This window comes from Ovis canadensis, chromosome 1 (genome assembly GCF_042477335.2).
Source record: "Ovis canadensis isolate MfBH-ARS-UI-01 breed Bighorn chromosome 1, ARS-UI_OviCan_v2, whole genome shotgun sequence".
In the NCBI taxonomy this organism is placed as follows: Eukaryota; Metazoa; Chordata; class Mammalia; order Artiodactyla; family Bovidae; genus Ovis; species Ovis canadensis.
In genome coordinates, this window is record NC_091245.1 from 52,021,798 (window position 1) to 52,028,741 (window position 6,944).

The window sequence follows — 6,944 nt, forward strand, 5'->3', positions numbered from 1 at the left end:
CCTCAGCACTGAGGTTGCAGGGTGAGACTTCATGGACTTGTTGGGTGCACCCACACTAACACTGGGGCTGCAAGTTCTTATCAAAACAGGATTGAAGCCTGCAAATGGGAGGCTCACACAGCTCCCTGCCACCACCCCCACTCTACCCAGGAAATGCCTTCAGGGACCCAGGATTTTGCACTCGGATCAAGTTTGGCTCTCTTGCCTCCCTTGCTGGGTTTTTGTTAACTCTCAGGGATCCCTGAAGAACATGGGGTGAGGGGAGTGGATGAGGGGAAGCATGCGTCCTCTTTCTAGATGAGTGAGCTACAAGCTAGATCAGCTCGGTGGCCTCGGATGTGTAATAAAAAGCTGGGGAGAAAGGACTTAGCTGTTATTTCTCTCAAACTCCTAGTTTGGCTTTTACAGAGCTGTGCGGGCAGAGGTCTGTAGAAATAGATTAGAATCGGGTTTCCACTGGTCCTGCCCTATTGCTCATTCTGAACGATAAAATGCATATAAAATCAGCAGCTCCAAGCCACAAGCGTGCTTAAGGCGAGATTGTCGGTTTGGAAATGTCACAACGAGTAAAAGATGTAGTGGACTTCTGCGCTTTGTGCAGTAGCATTTAGCCCGCGAGCGTCCCAGACAGGGCCCGGCCTAATTTCGTGCTGCATACGACTTCGAATTCTTTCCTCTCTTACCAGCGGTCCCATCTGTGAGAAACGGTACTGCTATCTCCTGTCGCAGCCGACCGCGCAAGTTTACTTGAGCTCAGGAGGGAAAGCTCGAGGAGGGGATGAGCGCACCGCCTGGAAAGGAACATGGAATCTACACAAACAATCCTTTCGGTCGCAGAACTCGGTTTTTAGCTAGTGGGTTTCTAGACCCACTGGTGACAAGTGGCCCCAGCCGGCTCACCCACCAGCAGTTGGCGTTAACAGACTGGTCGGGAGAGGAGGCCGGGTCTGCGCGCCGTGGTTCCTAGATGTCCAGTGCACACCAAGCTAGCCTCCCGGGGAAGACCCTTCAGCCTCAGCCTTGGCCCGCAGTGGGGGAGAGATCCGTGGGTCTCAGACGGAGGCTCTCGCCACCATTGGGCGACCTCCGCTGCATCAATAAACGCGCCCTTCCCTTTCCCTCGGAAACTGGGTGACAAGGTCTGGAAAGGAGCCTGGGACCGGTAAGTCCCAAGGTGAGAGTATTTCCCGCTCCGCTCTCTCTGAGGAGTCACGGGGCTTCCTGGGCAATTTTGGGGCGGGGGCAGGGCAAAACAACAAAAATCTCTGGAAGCTATTTCCATCAGTCCTTTTGCAGATCAATATTAATAATGGTCAGACGAAGTGGTCAAAAATCAAAGGATACCCTGAGTCAAGTGTGACCTCCGCAGTTTCAGAGGGCTGAGCGCTAGGAGTAAAGAGGTCACTACACGAATCACCCAGAAGCAGTGCCTTCTTACCGCTCAGAGGTCTTCCGCCCTCCACCCTTCGACCGTCCTCTTGCCGACCCCTGGCGCGGATACCTGGGGGTAGGGGTGTGGTCAGCGAGAATCGCCGGCCGGGGAAGATGCAGGGCCCCAATCGCTGGTACTGGCCCTGTGCCTTCGAGCCCGGGAGTCCTGGACGCATCTCCTTTGACTTTGTTTTCGTCCGTGTCCCAGCAGTGTCTCCCCCATGTCTACACAAGTCTGACTCGAGCGCGTCGAAGGCTGGTGGGAGGGCTAAGAGCCGGGGCGGTCGCGGATTCAGGAAGCGAGATTCCGAAGATTGCCTGAGTACCGCGAAAACTCCAGGTTAAGTTTTCTCAAACATGTGGTTACTCACCGCGAGGAGCTCAAAAGCAAAAGGTTCAATAGTCAAGTTGGTGGGGACTTTCCTTACTTAAAGTAATAATTTGCTAATTCGGATCTATTGCTTTTAAATACGACTTCCAGAGACCTCTGTCAATGCAGGCTTAATTTCATCCCACTGATGAAGGATGTTTATAAACGGCTCCTGTGGTGCAAGCCGTGTGTGAAAATATCAGTCTTATGCCTTTTGATAAGAATTACAGAGGTGGAAGGCTTATTAGGCGATTACAAATTTCGCAGCTGCTCGGAGCCCAATTAGGCAGCTCTTCGCGGTGAGTGGAAGCTGTGGGGGTCAGGGCGGGTTGGTGTTCCCGCTCTCCAGCCATGGACCTCCAATCAAGGCCTGGCTCAACCCAGACCCCTGCCCTGAACCCCTCGAGCTTTAGGGGGACACACCCTGCACCTCCCAACTAGCGGAGCGCCCCAAAGCCTGGGGCAGGAGGCACTCCCAAGTCTCTGGCTTTCTTCCTCCCAACCTTGCAAAGAGCCCTATCCGTCAGGGCTGTTGGTTGGGTGTTTGTTGCCCCCTAGGTGGGCTTAGGTACCCGGTTTTCATTTCAGGAGAGGTGGGCATGCCAGAAATTTCAAGTTAGTAGGTAGGAATCGCTCCAACCGGCGATTCCTTACCCACCTGCACATACACAAGATGATGTTTTTTTGGTCTATCCTTATTCGCGACCAAAATTGGTCTCAGTTGGAGTCGGAGCTAAAATCCCTCATTCCACAGACAAAAAGAGTCCTGACTTTTAGCACAAACACCTAAGGTAGGAAGGGGTACTCTGCGAAGCATCAGGCGAACTCTTCCATTGTCGGAGCTGAGGAGAAGCCTGGGTAAGAGGTGTGACGCGAGCTCCAAGAAGTTGGGGCCACTGTGCAGGAAAGACCCCTCGGTATGCTCGCCCTCCACTGGGGGTCACAAGGTGGTTGGGCCCTGGATGAGAAGGACGCTCAGCCCTGACATTCACAGCAAACACCTGCGCATCACTCGCCTCCTCCCTTCTCCAAGCACGACCCCCGACCGAAGGCCCATACCACCTGGGGTACAGAAATAACTCACCACCCGGAGGCCTACTGAGCAAGGCTGGGTGCGAGCAATTACCCCTTGGGAAAGGTAGGTGTCCTGCCGGGCTCCAGGAGTAAAGCGGACGCCAGACCAGTCTTTTAGGTCTTCTTATGTCTGACGATCATTCTTCTTGTCCAAACCCAGAAGCCTCTAAAAAACGAATCATTTCCTCCACTTATGCAGAGATAGGAGCTCTTAGATCAAGATTAGTATTTTGAAAACCTGATTGAGAGCCCCCTGATTAGGCGAGGGTGGGTGGAATGATCGGATGAACGCCTGCGCCCCCGCCCTAACTTCCCAAGACAGCTCCAGCGCTCCCCGAATCTCCAAATGATCCGCGCGATTTATTCTCCCGGATGGTAGCCAAACAGTACCCCAGATTCATTTTTCAGATCCTTAACAAACAGAGACTGTAACTAAATCGCCGAATTTGGTCTTTATTTTTATTTATTTTTATTTTTTTTTTGGGGGGGGGTCTTTATTTTTAATTCCACTTTCAGTTCTGCTCTATACATGGCCTGATAGTCAACATTCTGCAGGACTCTCTCCATTTAGAAGAGCTATCTCGAGACTGATGCTATTTCATGGAAAATGCATTACGTGGATTTTTCCAAAAACACTAATTTTGGCACTTGATGAAAAACACAAGTTTTTCTGTTCTCCAAGCACAAGTTAGCTTTTCGAGCAGTCGGTCCACCCCATGCCTTCAATTCTGTCCCCTTCCCCCGCACCTCCGTAAATTTAAAGGAGAGCTCCCAGAGAGGACCGGCAGGGGAATAGCTAATATTAACGTGGGCGCAGCTTCACGTAAAGAAAACAATGGCGTTAGGAAAATGCTCTAGAGACCCTCGTGTTTAGGGGAGAAAAATGTAATGGAGGAAAAACTAAATTTGCAGTCGATGCTCGGTCTCAGGCTATTACATGGGCTCATTTTATCACCGGCAAGTCTATCTCTGCCCATTGTCCTCCCTCTAGCCTGCTGTTGACGAGTCTGGGTGGGAACGCCTCAATCTTCCTCTTCTAGACAATAAGGCAAGGAGATAATATTATAAATATATGTCTTATTGAAGCAACATTATATGATTTTGTTAAAGGCCTTTAAGAAACTGAGACTCCTAGATAGTCTTATATTACTGTTTCAGAGGCTGGCTTTGTTTTGTTTCTGAAAAAGGGGAAATTCGAAATAAAAATTGTTAGTCTTATCAAATTCCTCTTTATACACTACATAATGAAGTAAAATTTATACCATAAAGAAGTTATTTAAACAAACACACCCTCCAATTCTAATCAAAATTACCAGTATTCTGAGGACCACCCCTCAAATCCGCAGCCAAAATTTGAGGCAGAAGCTGGCCTTTTCCAGGGCTTCAGTGTTGCCTAGGATGAGATGAAACAGCAGTACTATTAGCAACATACTTTTTTTGGTCTTTCCTGTAGCCTTGATTCAAATCTAGTAGCAAAGGTTTTGTGCTGCTCAGATGTTACTTCTTTATCTTAATGAGAAAACTTTTCGCAAAGGGAGTGCGAACATCTAGATAACTAAGCCTCCAGGCGGCCAGAGAGCCGTCGCGGTCCAGGGCTAGACAGGAGAGCGGCTCGTTTCAGGAGAATGACTAAAACATTCGAGTCACCCAGACCTCCGCTTCCCCTTTCAGCTTGCTGCAGAAAGAGATGTAACCTGAATCTTTGTTTAGGTTTTGGTTAGGGAGTGAGAATTAAAAAGCCACGGCAGATGCAGAGAGCAGATTTTTTTCTTTAAGTCAAAAGTTAACTGGCCATTCTCATTTTTTTTCCTTCTTTAATACTAAATCTGGAGTAAGTTGGCTTGTCCTGATAACGATCTTAACTTGTAGGGAAGGCGGGTTTTTTCTGAAGGAGGTGAGGCTATTCCTCCTGGAAAAGACTTTCACCCCACACCCTCTTCCCTCCTTCCATGTAAGGTTCCACCCTCTGGAAAACAAAACTTTTTTTCCCTTTTCCTAGAGGGCAGAGCTCAATGAAGTTGGGGAAAGAATCTTAGGAACAGTCCATCGGAGTGGCTACAGTCACAGCGGCCTCTTTGGACGAAGACTTGTAGCCTTCTTACTCTTCTTGGTGTGTCAGCTTTCATTAGCGCACTGGGGCGGGGGAGGGGGGCCAGATCGGCAGACACGGACAGCCTCTGACCCTCTGGAGCTGGTATGTGATAAGCAGCCCTAGCAGTGCCATGTATTGGAAAAGCGATCAGATGTTTGTGTGTAAACTAGAAGAAAAGGACGTGCCTGAGCTGGCAGTTCCCCTTGAGAAGGTGAGCGACCCGACGCCCGGCCAGACCAGCTGAATCGCAGTTTCCTTGAAACGCGAGCTGTTTGGGTTCCTAAACGAGGTTCAGAAATTACCTGTAACAGTCTCATCTTCAAACCCGGCAATTTTTTTTTTTTATTACGTAGTGGCGTTAGTCAGTAATCATTGCCTCCCCTCCCCACAAGCTCACTTAACCTGAGGCATGGAGACCGTAATTTGGGAGACGAAGCCTCGAGCCTAAGGCGATGTGAGTCGTGCTTTTGTTGTGTTTGCAGCGGTGATCGGGAGGTCGGGAGAGTGAGTCGGGAGGTTCGGGCGGCTGGGGGCTGGGGCGGGGGGCTGGACGTTGGGGAGGGACGGAGCCGAGGCGAGGCTTCTCTGTTCGGCAGCTGGCGGACGCTTGCCGGCCCTAAAGAGCTCCTCCGGCCGCAGGGCAATCCTCGCTGTCGCGGTCGTACAGCGAAACAGAAGCAGACGAAGCTCCAGGAAGACTTTTGCGATCGCAGGGAGGGCTTTGAGGGCCATTTTACTTAAAAAAAAAAAAAAAATCGAAAGAAACAAACCCTAGGGCTCTGTAGTTGCATAGTTCCTCAGTAGATAGCGGGGAACTGAAACTCTCACCTCGCTCTGGAGGCAGGAGCGTTTACTCACAAAGGCGGGGTATGTCGCGTTTTAGGTTTGAAAATCATCTGCAGCCTTTTTGAGCGCCTCCGCGGCCCCGCACTGGGCACCACTGACTTTGTCTTCGCCCGAATGCTTGCGGGGAACGCACGGGAACTCCGGGGGCTCCTGCCTAAACTCTGCGCCTGCGAGGACGCGGCCTCCGTGCTGCGGCTGGGTCCCGGCAGAGAGCCCGGGGGTGGGGTTCGGGGGACTCCGGGGTTCGGACAGCATCTCGCTTGACGCTGTCAGAGGGAAGAGGGAGGCGAAGAGAGAACTACAGAAGTGTGGGCCGCTCGAGTTCCGTGACACCACCCCCTCGCCCCCCAAGCTAGCGTTTCCGTGAACGGAGGCAGAAAAAGCCCAGAGCGGCTGCGTTTTCGTTTAAGAACAAAACTCCTGCAAAGGCTTGGAAACACTTGAGTAAAGCGCGTTGTTGCTTTAAAACATTTTGACCGAGGTTGTGTGAGTTGTTTTTTTAATGACACAAATTAAATTCAGCTGGATATTTTCCATTATTCGACCCGCTTTTTGCGCTGGTTAAAAATAATCCTTTGGTAACTCAAATGTTGACTTACCGAGCAATAAGTGGCAATTTACACCTTAAAGAAACGAGTATAAATCACTCGCAGCTCTAATTGCTGTAAGTTTACGAAAGAGCTGCTGGCTCGGTTTAATCTGAAGCATTTTCATTCAAATTGTCATCGGAACAAACACCAGGCTTCTTAAATCCCGCTGTAATTAGCTTTCAAGTATCCTATTAAACCTCTTCACCTTTCGGGCTATCCAACTCAAAAAGCTCCCATTTAAAAATATATATGTCTCGGTCTTTTAATTGAGGCTATTAAAGAAATCAAGTTTCTACCCCCACCCCTTCCTCAAATCCTCTTTTCTTCTACTCCACCCCACCCCCCATGCACCCCCTTTAGCCCAGTGATCCCCGCTCCGCAGTGATTGACGTCTAGAAAGAAAATGCTTTGTGCGGGGATGATTGTTATTAACTCGTTACCCCTGGCAGGGGGGCGGGGAACCGGCGTGCTCCGGTGAGCGCTGGGGACCCGTAGCCCGGAGAGCGCGGCGGCGCGCCGGGCGAGCCCCGGAGCTCCCGTG